The sequence below is a fragment of the Excalfactoria chinensis genome, chromosome 1 (assembly GCF_039878825.1).
Source record: "Excalfactoria chinensis isolate bCotChi1 chromosome 1, bCotChi1.hap2, whole genome shotgun sequence".
Classification (NCBI taxonomy): domain Eukaryota; kingdom Metazoa; phylum Chordata; class Aves; order Galliformes; family Phasianidae; genus Excalfactoria; species Excalfactoria chinensis.
The window spans coordinates 64,188,129-64,200,850 of record NC_092825.1 but is presented as its reverse complement, the minus strand read 5'-3'; the positions used below and the strand labels follow the sequence as shown (position 1 = coordinate 64,200,850).

Genomic DNA, 12,722 nt, shown 5'->3' with positions numbered 1-12,722 from the left:
CCACTGGTGGCACTGCCATGGCCTAGCCCTGCCCTCACTGCCACCCTTGTCAGTAGCTCCACTCCACCCAGCCTGTGGTGTTAGCACCTCTTCAGCTGAATCCAGGACTCTTCCTACCCCTCAGCCTATCTCAGGGGCTTTAGCACAGCTTGCCTCTAGAAGTGCTCCTCAGGCGTGGGCTGAAGGCAGATTGGGCTGGCAGTATAAAAGAGCATTCCTTTGGCACTCTGTCATGGAATTATCTCCAGATCTGTGTATGTGTCAGGGGCACAGGCCAGAAAAAATAATAAAAAGAGAGAGGGGAAAAAAAAAAAAAGATGTTAATGGTTTACAGTCTGGTCCAGCCTGGCCCAGCCCCATGACTAATTAGGCAGGGGACTTGCAGATCTGTGCTCCAGGAGAGGGGAGAAGTGGGAAGGGTAGAGATATAGTAGATGGGTCTGAAAACAGAAGAGGAACGTGAATTTACTAAATGTGATCTCAGAATGCAAGATAATACATTACAACACAATACAATTGGATTTGAGACCAGCAAATCAAACAAAATGAGAGTGTCCAAAACCAAGGCCTTACTCTACCACTGCAGGTCCAAGCAGCCAGAGACCATGTTCTCCTCTGCAGCACACAAAGAGAGACTTGTGACCTGCCAGGAGCTCCACCTTTTTCCCTCTGGGTGCAAAGTCCTCTGGTGAATGCTGCTCCTCACCTCCCCCGTGAGAACCGAATACCCCAAAAAAGGCAGTCCACAGAACCAGAACATGGACTCCTTTAACTCCCACTGCTTTACCTAATGTTATGCAGTGGAATACCAACAACAACAAAAAAAAAAAACACAAAACCACAACACGCCCGTCTGCTGCTGTTTTGTCTTCACCAATGGGACTGTGCCTGTGCTGGGTGTTAGGTGGTAATTCAGCCTGTTTGCCAGGCCATCAGGTGTCTGAGCCATTTGGGGGGCAAGGAACGCAGCACCTCTTAGCCTGAGGAGCTCTGTCCCTCACCTCTGCTCTGCAGAGCGTTTGCTCTGTGCCAGGGGTTAGCAGTGTGCCTGCTCTCAGCCTTTCCCCACATCTGTAAGTGTTCTGATCACTTTCTGACACACGAGGACATTCAGAGGAGCAGACATTGGATGCCAATGGGCTCTACAGTGTGGTGTAACCCAGCAGCCACTCAGGCCCACACCATCCTTTGATCAGGCTGCTGAATTGGGATGGGGAAAGAACTGGAAATGAAAATGAACAGGTGAGAAGAAAGAAAAAATACTTGCAAAGACAGAAGTCAAAAAAGGAAACCAAAACACAATAACACTACGTAGAGCCACAGTGCAATTACTCAACACTTTCCAGCAACACACAGCAATAAACTGTACCCGTTTTTTCACAACCTAATCCAACCTTTCCTACCCTAATTTGCCCCCCACCTGGAACAGTGATGAGTCATAGGCTTTTATTAATTACTTATTAATTATAAAAAGTAGCCAGTGCTTCTTTGCAAGCTGTGTCACAGTGGCAGGGAGTGCAGCGGCAGCCACCATCTCGCTGCCTTGTCACGGTGTAAGAGGTGTGATGGTGGCAGCCTTGTGGCTGCAGTGTCACTGTTGTTCCATGGTAGGCACCATTACTGTAAGACAGGAGAGCTCAGGGCAGCTGCCTGTCAAAGAACCAAACCCTCTTGGGAGATGCCTCTTCCCAGTGTTTGTTTTCTCAGACACTGAGCAGAAGTAAAGGCATAAGTAAAGGAAATGAAAGGCTTATTTTGGCCCAATGTATGGCCTCTATTACTTATCCAGTGGTGAAAATCATACCCTGATAAGGCTCACAGGAAAGGGAGGTAGGAAGGAAGCACATTGGGCAGCCTCAACCAGTGACTGAGTGCTTGGTGGGAAGGCAGGGCCAACCCAGGGGAGCTTAGGTGCATGCAGTCTATCTGAGTGACTGGAAGAGGTGGAGTCAGGATCCGTCCCTTCTCAGACCTCATTTAAGGGTTGGCAGTGGAGGTGAGGATATCTCTTGATGGAGTTATTTGCCTGCTTGTAGTTTTCCAAGGGTAAATAGCTCTTTTCCTTCATTTCTGCATCTGTGGCTGCTACACTTGAGCTTGTTTTCATTGGCTGCAGCTGAAGATTTTGTCACCCTGCTCTTTTTTTCCATCTCGTTGTATTACACAGGCATTCATGTTCTTTTTCTCAATATAGAGGGCCTCATCTGTGCAGATAGAGACTTGTGCTTTTGCCACAGGCTAAGTTTGGTTTCAGTTTTTGGTTCTTTTTTCCTTGCAACCCTTAAGGCCAAAACCTCTTTCAGTAGAGCAAGCAATATGAAACAAAACAAAAACACCTCTGAGACTATAGCTCAATTCTGTCCCAGAGCTGCAGGTACAGAGGCAGATTTATCCCCAGAGTGTGGGAACTCAGGGGGGCAGAACTCAAGGCAAGGAGGTCTGCCACATGTTAAATATATCTGATTTTCTGTGGACTTTTCTATGCAGCCTGCATACGTGCCTTCAATTCGTTCTCAGATCGTCGCAAAACATAATTCAGTTCTATTTACTTGTGGCTCATTTGCAGTTCTTTTCAGCTCTGAATTATGAAATTATTCTTCTTAATGCTGGCAGGGAAGTTAATAATATCCAAGATCTCAGATTAAAAATTAAATATGAGTGTAATGTTATTTTCCTCTGATAAATATTCATGTGTAGTACATACCTATTCAGAAGGAAATAGAGGAAGATATGTAGGCATCATTCCTACTTTATTACAGAGCAAAAGTTACAAGAGCTTTAGGCAAGATTTATGTGTGCAAATGGACGTTATTTCTGATGGTGGTGCAATCATGATTTTCAAATATGTTGGATTGGTGATTTTTCTTTTTTAGTATATTATTATTTATTTTCTTTCTTTTTTAGTTCATTGGAAACTTCTAATGGGCAAGTCTGTAAATAACATGAACAGCTGGGATCCAGAGCAGTATATGGAACTGCAGGCCTGAAAGAGTTTCCTTGTTCATTAAGGACTCTTCGGCTTCTTCACAAATGCTTTCTAATATTGGAGACTTAAGGGGCCAGCTTGTTCCAATCCAGGATCATGAGGCGGCATGTGCTGGGGATCCTAAAGAACCTGAGCTGAAGAATGATCCTGGGATGGAACAAAGTGTTCTGACAGTTTTATAGAGAGAGCTGACCTCTTGGTAGGTTATGTTGCTTTTGCAAGGACTTGCTTTGCAGGCAGGTGTTATCTCCCACATGCCCTTTCTGCAGCATTATAATTTCAGGAGATATCTGGGAAGCTGAAGTTCCCCATGAGAACAAGGGTAGAGACCTCACGCAACTGTCTGTAGAAGCCAGGCTCTAAGTTTCTATGCTACAGATAATGTGTTTGAGTTAATCCATTTGGCAGGAAAAAGCTCTGCTGTATTTGTCTAAATATATAGCTCTGAACTGATCTTAAATGAATGTCTGATTTTAAATAAACATCTGAAATAACAGTCAATGCTGTTAATCAAGTTAGTGATTCAGATTATTTTTTGCATTTTCTCTCGGATACTTAATTTTGCTTTTCAAAATGAGTTTATTATAGGATCATATTCTGGAAGTGCAAAGACTCGGTTGAAACTGCAGAGATTAACCTCACAGAGAATACAGTTTGACAGTATTTAAGTGCTTAATTTCTCATGCTTGTTGTGTTATTTCTAGCTCCTGGCACTCCTCTGTAATAACCAAGCATCTTTCTGGTATTTTGGGGGCTGTTAATAGCAGCAGCCTGCAATATCCCAGTACTAAACAAATTGCTTATGGTGGCATGATGTTTTGAGAAGCCTGCCTTGGCTCTGCTTTTGTTAACTCTGGCTGTATCCTTTCTGTCTCCTGCAGAAAGATTTCATTTCCCTGACCCATTGACTTCTGTAGCGTTCTTCTGAGTCACTACAGATTATAAGACTGTGGTTGGGTTGGGTGTGTGGTAATTGATCCGTACATCCTGAGAGGAACAGTAGGAAACTTCAACTGGCACCTTACAGTTCCTTCACTTTGGCTTCTGAATCCCTCCTCCAACAAAACAACTCTTTTATTTATTCTTTCCTCATTATATTTTAGTATCTATTAATTGTTGACTGATCTACTTGGCTTCTCAGTCCTCCCATTTCCTTCTCAGACTGACAGATAGAAGGGAAAAGGCTGTTCCTGCTATAGGCAGCGTCTGAGCCAAGCTCTGTGTATTTCAGGTTTGTCGTGCATTTTGCTCGGAAACGCATCACTCTTGTTGATGCCATTTTTGTTGTTGAAGAATTTCACTTTGAGTCAAAATGCTCAGCTGTGAACACTGCAAGCAGTTTAAAAATAGTCATGGAGCATATTGTTAAGAGAGTGCTTGGAAGCCTCAGCCAAAACCAACTGTTCTTGTGAATCTGAATGTTTCCCTGTTGCTGAGGAATGCTAACTAAGCTTTCAGTGCAAACAGGAAACATATTTAGCACACATTTTCATTGCAAAAGAGCTGATTCCTCTGACCTTCTTCCCTCAGCAAGCAGAGGGAGCCTTTTAGTATTCTACTTCTCCCACTGGTTATCATGTTTATTTGCCCCAGAAATAGAGAATCAAATGAAATGAGGTACATTTGTATTATGATGCATTCATTCTCTTGAATTTCCCAAGGACTTCTGTAGTCTGTATGAATGCCCATGTAATTTCCAGTTATCAGTGAGAAACGTTTGCAGATTCATCTTTTTCTCTTAGGGCTCTGACAAATTATGGTCAGCACCAGACAACATTGGTCTTTATAAGTAATGTAAGACACGTGGGGACACTTTTTGAGCAGCAAGAGGTCAAAGTGATAGTGCACAGTGCAAAACGAAGTCACCTGCTTTCTCCTGTAGATGAGCTGACCAGTGTGGATCCATGAATTGTTCCTGTCCTTACTAAGACAAAGGAAAAATGTCTCAGTGTGCTTACTGCAATGTCATTCACTCTGGCTTATAGCTTGGTTCTCCACCAGTCTGTGCCATGTTTGTGTGCCCTCTGCCAGCTTAAGTACTTCTGTAGCCTTCAAGACCTCAAAACAACTTTTCAGTTTCTCCCTGGGTATGGATTAAATTAATCTGTAATTCAGAGGTTTGCTGGTGCTGTGGTGGTCCTTTGAAGGAGACTATTCTGTTAATAGGAAGCTCTCACAGTATCTTGCAAATATCATTTATCAGGTACCAAATGTTCTACTGTCATTTTAACAGAAACGCAGGAATTCTGGTTTCCTCTTTACTGCTTTCTGAGCCATGATGTCTTACGATTGACAGTATGTCTCCCTATCTGCCAGGCAGGATGCCAGTCAGAACTGTTTCCTTTTTCTATTTGTGTACCACATAGAAAACACTGATGTAATATGCATTTGTGCAGCTTTGATGATCCAGGGCAAAAAAATAAATGCATTTATTCTGACCTAAAATTTTGGAGGAGGGAAAAGCTTGGACAAATCAAAGATGTAAAAAATAATTCTCTGTGATGAAATGTGGAAAACATGCAAGGTCTTCAAGTAATATAAGCAAGCAGTTCTGATGTCTTTCAACTCAATGTTACATTACGAATACGTCAGTGATGCTGGAACAAATCAAGGATTTATACCTGGTTTTGTTGAGGGAGAGAGGAGAGGTTGGGCTTGGTGAGAGACTTTAAGAGTGTGAGGAACCAAAATACTCTTGTTACTTTTGATGGGGGTGACCACAGGTGATGGTAGAGGTGTCCTGTCAGCAGCCTCAGGAAGGTGGTAGAACTAACCTGTTCGGTGTTAATTAGCATCACTTACCAAATGAAACATCATCACTATCCTGAGAAGTGTTAACACAGAAACCCTGGGCTGACACTGAGAGAAAAATCTGGAGAGCTTTTGAGATGTGCACGCTTCTAAGCACACAAATCCCCTGGAAATATCAACAGAGCTGTCTGAATGAAAGGGACGTTTACTGCCCTTTGCTTCTCTTGCAAGCTGATTGTTATGGGAAATCTGTGTTTGCAAGTGTCAGGCTGTTCTGTGAAAAAGCAGTTCTCTTCTGGGTAATTTTGGCAGAACAACCTGACCTTCAGAAACTATGACTAAGAGTCGCCCTATACTTTCTTGTCACCTTTGCAGTATACATTCTGTGGCTGAGTCGTATGATGGAGTAATGGAGTCCAGAGATTCACTTCTGAAAGCTGCTGTCATATAATAGCAGTGCCAGCACTTAGGAAATCTCCAGGTGAACTAAGCTTAATGGTGGTGGTCATGACAGTAGAAGTGTGGAGTAATTTAAAAGCTGATTCTATGGTGAAAGTATGTCTGGGGCTGAGTTGAGGTTTGAACACAGCTCAAGACTGACACTAATTCAGGGCCAAAAAGTAAAAAGGCTTCTTCCTTGCCTGCCAGGAGTTTATGGTGAGCTACAGAGTGACAAAGACTTGATGGTTTTTCCAGTGAGACTTGTGGAGATGCTATGAAACAGAGAGTCTGAGAGCATCGACTGGAAGGAAGAAGGACAGGGAGGAGGAAAGTGATGTGATCCATGTTCAGAGGCTGCTAAAGCTTTTGAAAAGTACACGCTATGGGTAGCCAATGCAACTTGCCAGTTTTGGCTCACTAATGCTTGCTGAAATGCCATTCAACTGAAAGACTTGCAAGAGAAAGACTGATCCTTTAAAGCAAAGGTATCTTAGAGACAGCTAGTGACCTTGCATGGGACTGTAGGTTTTTCCCAGTGTGACTTTATATAAAAAGGTTCCTTCATAAAGTCAGAGGAAACAAAGGGGTTTTGTTGCTAGATACTTGGTTCCTAAATTGACTTTCTTTTTAAAGTAGATATGTGGAAATAATGACTGTTGTCATCAACAGGCGCTCTGTGTGCAGGAACTTGGCAGAGGAAAAACCCTTCAGTTCCCAGCTCCATGAGTGGGGAAGGCAGAAGAAGGTGTACTCAGTGAACTGGGGTGAGTAGAGTTGCCACTATTCCATTTTAAATACAAACAAATAACAAAATGCAAAGGAAAGACCTATAGTTTAAAGAAACAGACAAACAAACACAAATAATCCACAGTGAATAGAAGAATGTATCTATTTTGTTGGGAATACTTTTAATTTTCTTTTTGTGAGTAAGGCCAATGACAAACATGAAGTAACTGAGTTGAGGTATGTCTATGGTGGTTGTAATATCACCTCCGTCCTCCCATTTATTCATCCTTCAGCTTCACCACTATGTCCTTTGGCTGACCTTTTAGCTGTTTTTCACCAATTTGGCAAATTTCCATGGCTTGATATACCATAATGCACAACTTTCTATCTTGGCGCACAATATCTCAAAGCGATTCATATGAAACCCAAGGAAAAGTCCTTGCACATGGTGGATGCCAAGATAAACATAGCTTATTGTGACTTGAGTGCTTCAGTGAAGAAGGGATCATTTGGAAAAACAAGACTGTACATACCAACAAAAGCTAAACTGGGAAACTTTAGAACTATCACATATTAATTCCTTTTTGGTAAACTAATATATTGGTCTTTAAGCTAATATATTGATCCCCATTGCTAAGTCAACCTATATCAGCGCTACAAAATATCAATAGATATGCAGATGTTGGAAACATCTCGGGAAATATCAAGTACTATTCAGATTTCCCATCTTTACCTCTTACATTCTTTTTTAAAAGCTATAAGAATGGCTAGATTGTGTCCATCATGCTATATTCAGCTTATTAGTATAGCCATCCTTATTGAATTATGCTGTATGTATTGCTATTACTTACAGTGGTTAATGTTGTGCTGTATGCAGTTTGAATGATGTGTAAGTAAAGAGTATTTAGAATAGCCAGCCTATATATGTCAGATAGAAATGTAAAGAAACTGCATGATTACTCCTTGTCTACCATGAGCAGACAGGTACATAAAGAGGGGCTCATTTCCCAGGTATAAATATATCACTATAACTGAAGTTATCCCTTATGTAAAATGACAGTAATAACATATCTCCTAGGGGCACTGTAAGTCAGCAGTGTTTGTGAAAAGGCTTTTCTGTCTTGATGTGAGGGGAACTTTAGAAGTGCAGTGAATGAGTGTTTTTTCTCAAATGCTTTTTCAGTGAATCCTGCATGGTCATGGTTTTGTGGCTTGTTATTGGTATTCCACATCATAACATCATGTAGTGCACTGGGAGTTAAAGAGTTAATGCTGCAGTTCTATGGATTGTTGATAGTTCTGGGTACCTGGTCCCAGAAGAGAAGTATGAACTACAGTTCCCAGAAGACTTCATTATTCTGTTTCCATTTTCTGTTCAGAGGGAAAGATAAAACTGGAGGGGAGTCAAAAGACCACCCTCTTTTTCTGCTTCTCTCTGCTGTGTGTCCTCTCTGGCTGTCTTGCCTATAACGTTAAAGTAAGGCCTTTGGTTTTGGATGCTTCATATTTAGTAATTAGTTTTCTATCTTAGCTTACTGCAGGCATTTTCCTCCTCTGGGCCTATCACCCCATCTTCCCCCTACCCCCTTCCCTTATCTCCAGGGTGTGGGCCCAGGGGTCCCTCTGCCCCATTACTCACAGTACTAGGCTGACCCAGGCTGGAACATTGACACTCAGTTCCTGAGAAATTTACTGGATTAAAGTGCCTTGACCATCCAAGAAACCACAACCAAGTGTCTTGATTTCTAATCTCTAGTCTTGCTACGTGGTGGTCAGAGTTTCATGAAATGACTGCAGTAGCCAAAGATAGCCGTGGTAGTTGAGATCTTTATGGGGAGGAAGCCCTTAGTTTTGGTTGGATGCTGGTTCACACTGTGAACTCTTCACAGCTCAGAAAAGAGCTCATCCTGGGACATGGAATGCTTTCAACTAACTGTGGAACTAGCTCTGTACACACAGTTCTGTCAGAGCAAATGAGAAGAAGGACATGATTGCTTTTCAGCAGAGGAAGCTAAACAGAATTTAAGAGAATACTTCACATCTTAGCTGACTTATAGATGATCATCAAAGCCTGATATTACAGCTGTGCTGCAGAACTCTAAAGATATATCCTTACTTCTTGGCAGAGTCAAGCTTTCATGCAGGTATCTCCATCAGAATCTTCTACTCAGAAACTAAATATTGTTACTTGGTAAAGTAGGCCAAGTGCTCATTGGGACCCATAGACTTGTGGATGTTCAGGTTTCTCAGGTGGTCACAAACCTCATCTTCATTCCTAGGGGGAGGGATGTTGCTTCCTTGCTCTTCTTCCAAACCAAGTGTCAGAGGGCTGTGTAGTGAGCAGTTGTCAGGGAGGATTGAGGCAAAAAAGTTGTGAAGTACCTCAGCCGCCGCCTTGTCTGTTGTTGCAAGCCTGCCTGTGTCACTCACTGTTGCCTTTCTGTTTGGTTCTTCTGCATTCGCTATTTTTATATCCTGAGGTTTGTTTTGTTTTTTAAAGCAATGCAATAGAAATAATGCAAACAAGCTGGGCACTGGCACACAGTCAATTGTCAGCATACTCGTGCAGAATTAATGTTGATATTCTCTTCAGTGCATTCAGGTTATCTGGAAGATCTCAGGAGCAAACTTCACCCTGGATTACTGTTAGAGAGACAGTGGAGCTGTCTCTTCTGAAACCTTTTTTTTTCCTCATTTACTTCCACTGCACTACAGATATCTCTTTGGTCATGCCTGGTGCTGAGATTAAATGGCTCCAGCAGTGAGGATGCCAATGACTGATGAGCATCAGGGCATCAGGTGCCAGTGACAGACAACAGAAGTGCAGATGTAAATCCCTTCTGCATGAACTGCACTGTCACAAGATGGCACAGGCAACACCCTGTGGATGGAGGGTGCCCTGTTTTCTTTTAGTCTGCCACTTTCTATGATAAGCAAAATACTTGGTGAATATCAGCTTTGCTGCATGCTCCATACAGGGAACACTGAGATACACAGTGAACTCCCCCGTGGACTTGATAGCATTTAAAAAATGCATTGCCCAACCTGTAGGTTGGTATTACTGTGCATAGACAGTACATTGCACATTACTGTGCAAGCCCATGTGTCACTGTGCATTTTCTTTAGATAGAGCTCTAAAAGCAAAGCAAAATCCTGTGCTGTCTGTGTCAGAGTTATTGTGAAAGCAGTAGATGTAAATAGAGATTATGAAGACTGGAAGGGTTCTGGTGAATCTTGGGGCACTGTAGATGCCCAGTTCTTAACCCTTTTAGCCTTAGCCAAAAACAAACTTATCTTTGGTTGTATCTTTTCAGTTTCAAATCTCAAGCCGTTGTCACCAAAAGGATGATATACTTTGTGACTCAGTATACCCTCACTTGACAGTACCAACTCCATCTGCTCTGCTAAGGGCATGCTTAGAAGTTTCTGTGGCAGTACAAAGTGGGATGTAACCAATGGGGGAAATAACAAACTGTGTGTACAGAAAGTTGGAAGTGCCAGAATTGGGTGGTCCCATGCAACCTCAGCTTAGGTGTTCCTTCTTATTGTCTTGTCAACGTTCTGAAAGCCTATTGTGGTACTATAGTCTCTACACCATTTCATTTGTAAGTGCTTCCACTGAGAGTGTCATGAGAGGAAAGATAATGCCAGCTGCACAGTAATTTTATTGTGGATAACCCCACCAGTAAGAGTGGGGTAAGGGCCACTGATCATCCACAGGGGTCACCAAATGAGCACATTACATTGTGTGTTCATAATCCTGCGTGAGTTATTTGCGCTAAGTGAATTATTCAATGAATTATCAACTAATTTCAGAACGGGTCTTAATTTCCATAGATATGTCACTCACAAACAGAGCATCAGGAGTCATCTTAACTTATGTCTCATTCGGTCTAGGTCTGGTTTCTCATATCTGAAGTTGGCTGCAACAGGGCAGCTAATCAGCTGGCACCGGGTACATCAAATCATATACAGAAACATGAGTGTATGTGCATTCATGAATAAACAATTTCTTTACAGGCTTTCTTAGCTGAGTGGGCAATGCACTGTTAAACACAGCAGGAACATTCCTTCTACATGGCGCAGCACCACCTTCGCTAGGCCTCAGCTCTCTGAGGCTAATTTTCTTCTTTTCCTGCAAAGTCCAGGGAAAGAGTGGACTTATATTTCCTAGTGAAATATAGCCCTCTGTGGCTCCCTGAGTGAGTATCAGTGCTCAACAGATAGTAAATAGCACTAATAATTCATTTAAAGCCATGAGGCCTAAAGGTAGTTTAAATTCATTCTCAGCAACTAATATGTTCCTCGTGGTAGTAGGAACAAGACACAGACCATCTCCCCTCTTCTTTCCTGAAGGAAGCAAATACCCAAGGCTGCTGTTGTTGGCTGAAAATGGACTGCCTTCAGTGTATGCTGTGTACCAGCTGGGAGCCCGGCTCTGCATTTGACAGTTCCAACTTTCTCTGAAAAAAGCTGCTGCTTCTGTCTTGTATGAATTCTGCATTATATTCAATGTATGTAAAAACAACTATAAAGTAACTAGTGACCTTTACCATAGCGTCAGCTAAAGGAGAAGCAAAGAACTCCCCATGGTATGCAGTATCATTTATCAAGGCACATTTCTATTGACCACGCTTCCTCCAGGGAAAATATCTCAGACTTTATTACTGAAACTTTGGGAAAAGTTTGAGTAATTCTTAGCAGTGGGGGCTCAAAAGTTTTAAAGCAGCTTAAAAAAAGTCTTCTACTAGAGAGAGGAGACAGATAGTCCCAAAGCAATTGCCACAAGGGCAGCATAGATCTATAGCATACTCTCTTCCCTTTCCAAAACTGCTGCAGTCCCTCCCCACTTCAGCCAGCAGTGTGCTGATGCTGTGCTCTGCAGCATCCCTGAATTCTGCAGAGTGACAGTCATTGTGCATCCAGCATCATGGGATCTTGTTCTCTTGTAAGTCTCTGATGTTTGTCTGGTTTCAGGGGACAGATGCTGTTTTACCTCAGTGGATGAGTAGGCAAATTGTAAAACTCTTTATAACTCCTAATGGCATAGAAGTATGTATATTTTATGTTAGATAGATAAACTCATACGTACACTTACAGAGAAGTGGCAGGGAGAGAGAGGTTAATTCCCCATGAATATTCTGTTAGATTTCTTGTCTTTTGTGGACCTTGCCTTTTCAGAGCTGGAGTGCACCTCATTTCCCAGTTACTGTTTTCCCATTCCTCTCTGTCTTCTTTTAAAAGAGAAAGTGGCAATGAATGATCTTCCGTCATTTCCTTGCTCTGTTTTTGCAGCTACTATTTCCTTTTGCTGCCCTTATTCTTTCATTTAAGCTATGCACAGATGATTTGTCACTTCCTAAACTTGAGAAATATCTGCACAATATAACAGGTTAGGTCCTGAGCCAAGCTTTATTTAATCCAGTGGGAAATTCTGGTGGAGTTTAGAACAGCTCCTAAACATCCCTTGCATAAAGGTTCTCCCCAGTCAGAGAGCCTTCGAGCTCTTCAAGTATTGGTTTTCCTTTCTTCAGAGCACCTTCATAAAACTGAAGCCTCTGGACAACGTGCCAGTGTCAACAATAGACAGTATTTTCTTATAGCATATTACGATGGTGGCATTATGATGATGATTTTATGCTCCAAAAAATGGAGGATGCTTAAGGATCTGCAATGCACTCGTTAACAGAATGGAAACTCTGGGTTTCTGCACTCAGCTCAGCATCTCAAGGAAATTGCTCAGATTCCCGTTTACCTCAGTTTACCCATTTGAATCCAGGGCGCAGTGCCTTTGTGAAGCTTAAATGATGCATGGTTT

At 42.2% G+C, this 12,722-nt stretch overlaps 1 long non-coding RNA gene across 1 annotated transcript; it reads left to right on the top strand.

Moving 5' to 3' along the window:
* Positions 1-6,114: 6,114 nt before the first annotated feature.
* On the top strand, positions 6,115-11,359 carry LOC140247345 (uncharacterized). The gene is made up of 3 exons (XR_011902639.1): positions 6,115-6,218; positions 6,848-6,942; positions 11,261-11,359. It is a non-coding gene; the product is annotated as an uncharacterized lncRNA (long non-coding RNA).
* The last annotated feature ends 1,363 nt before the right edge of the window (positions 11,360-12,722 follow it).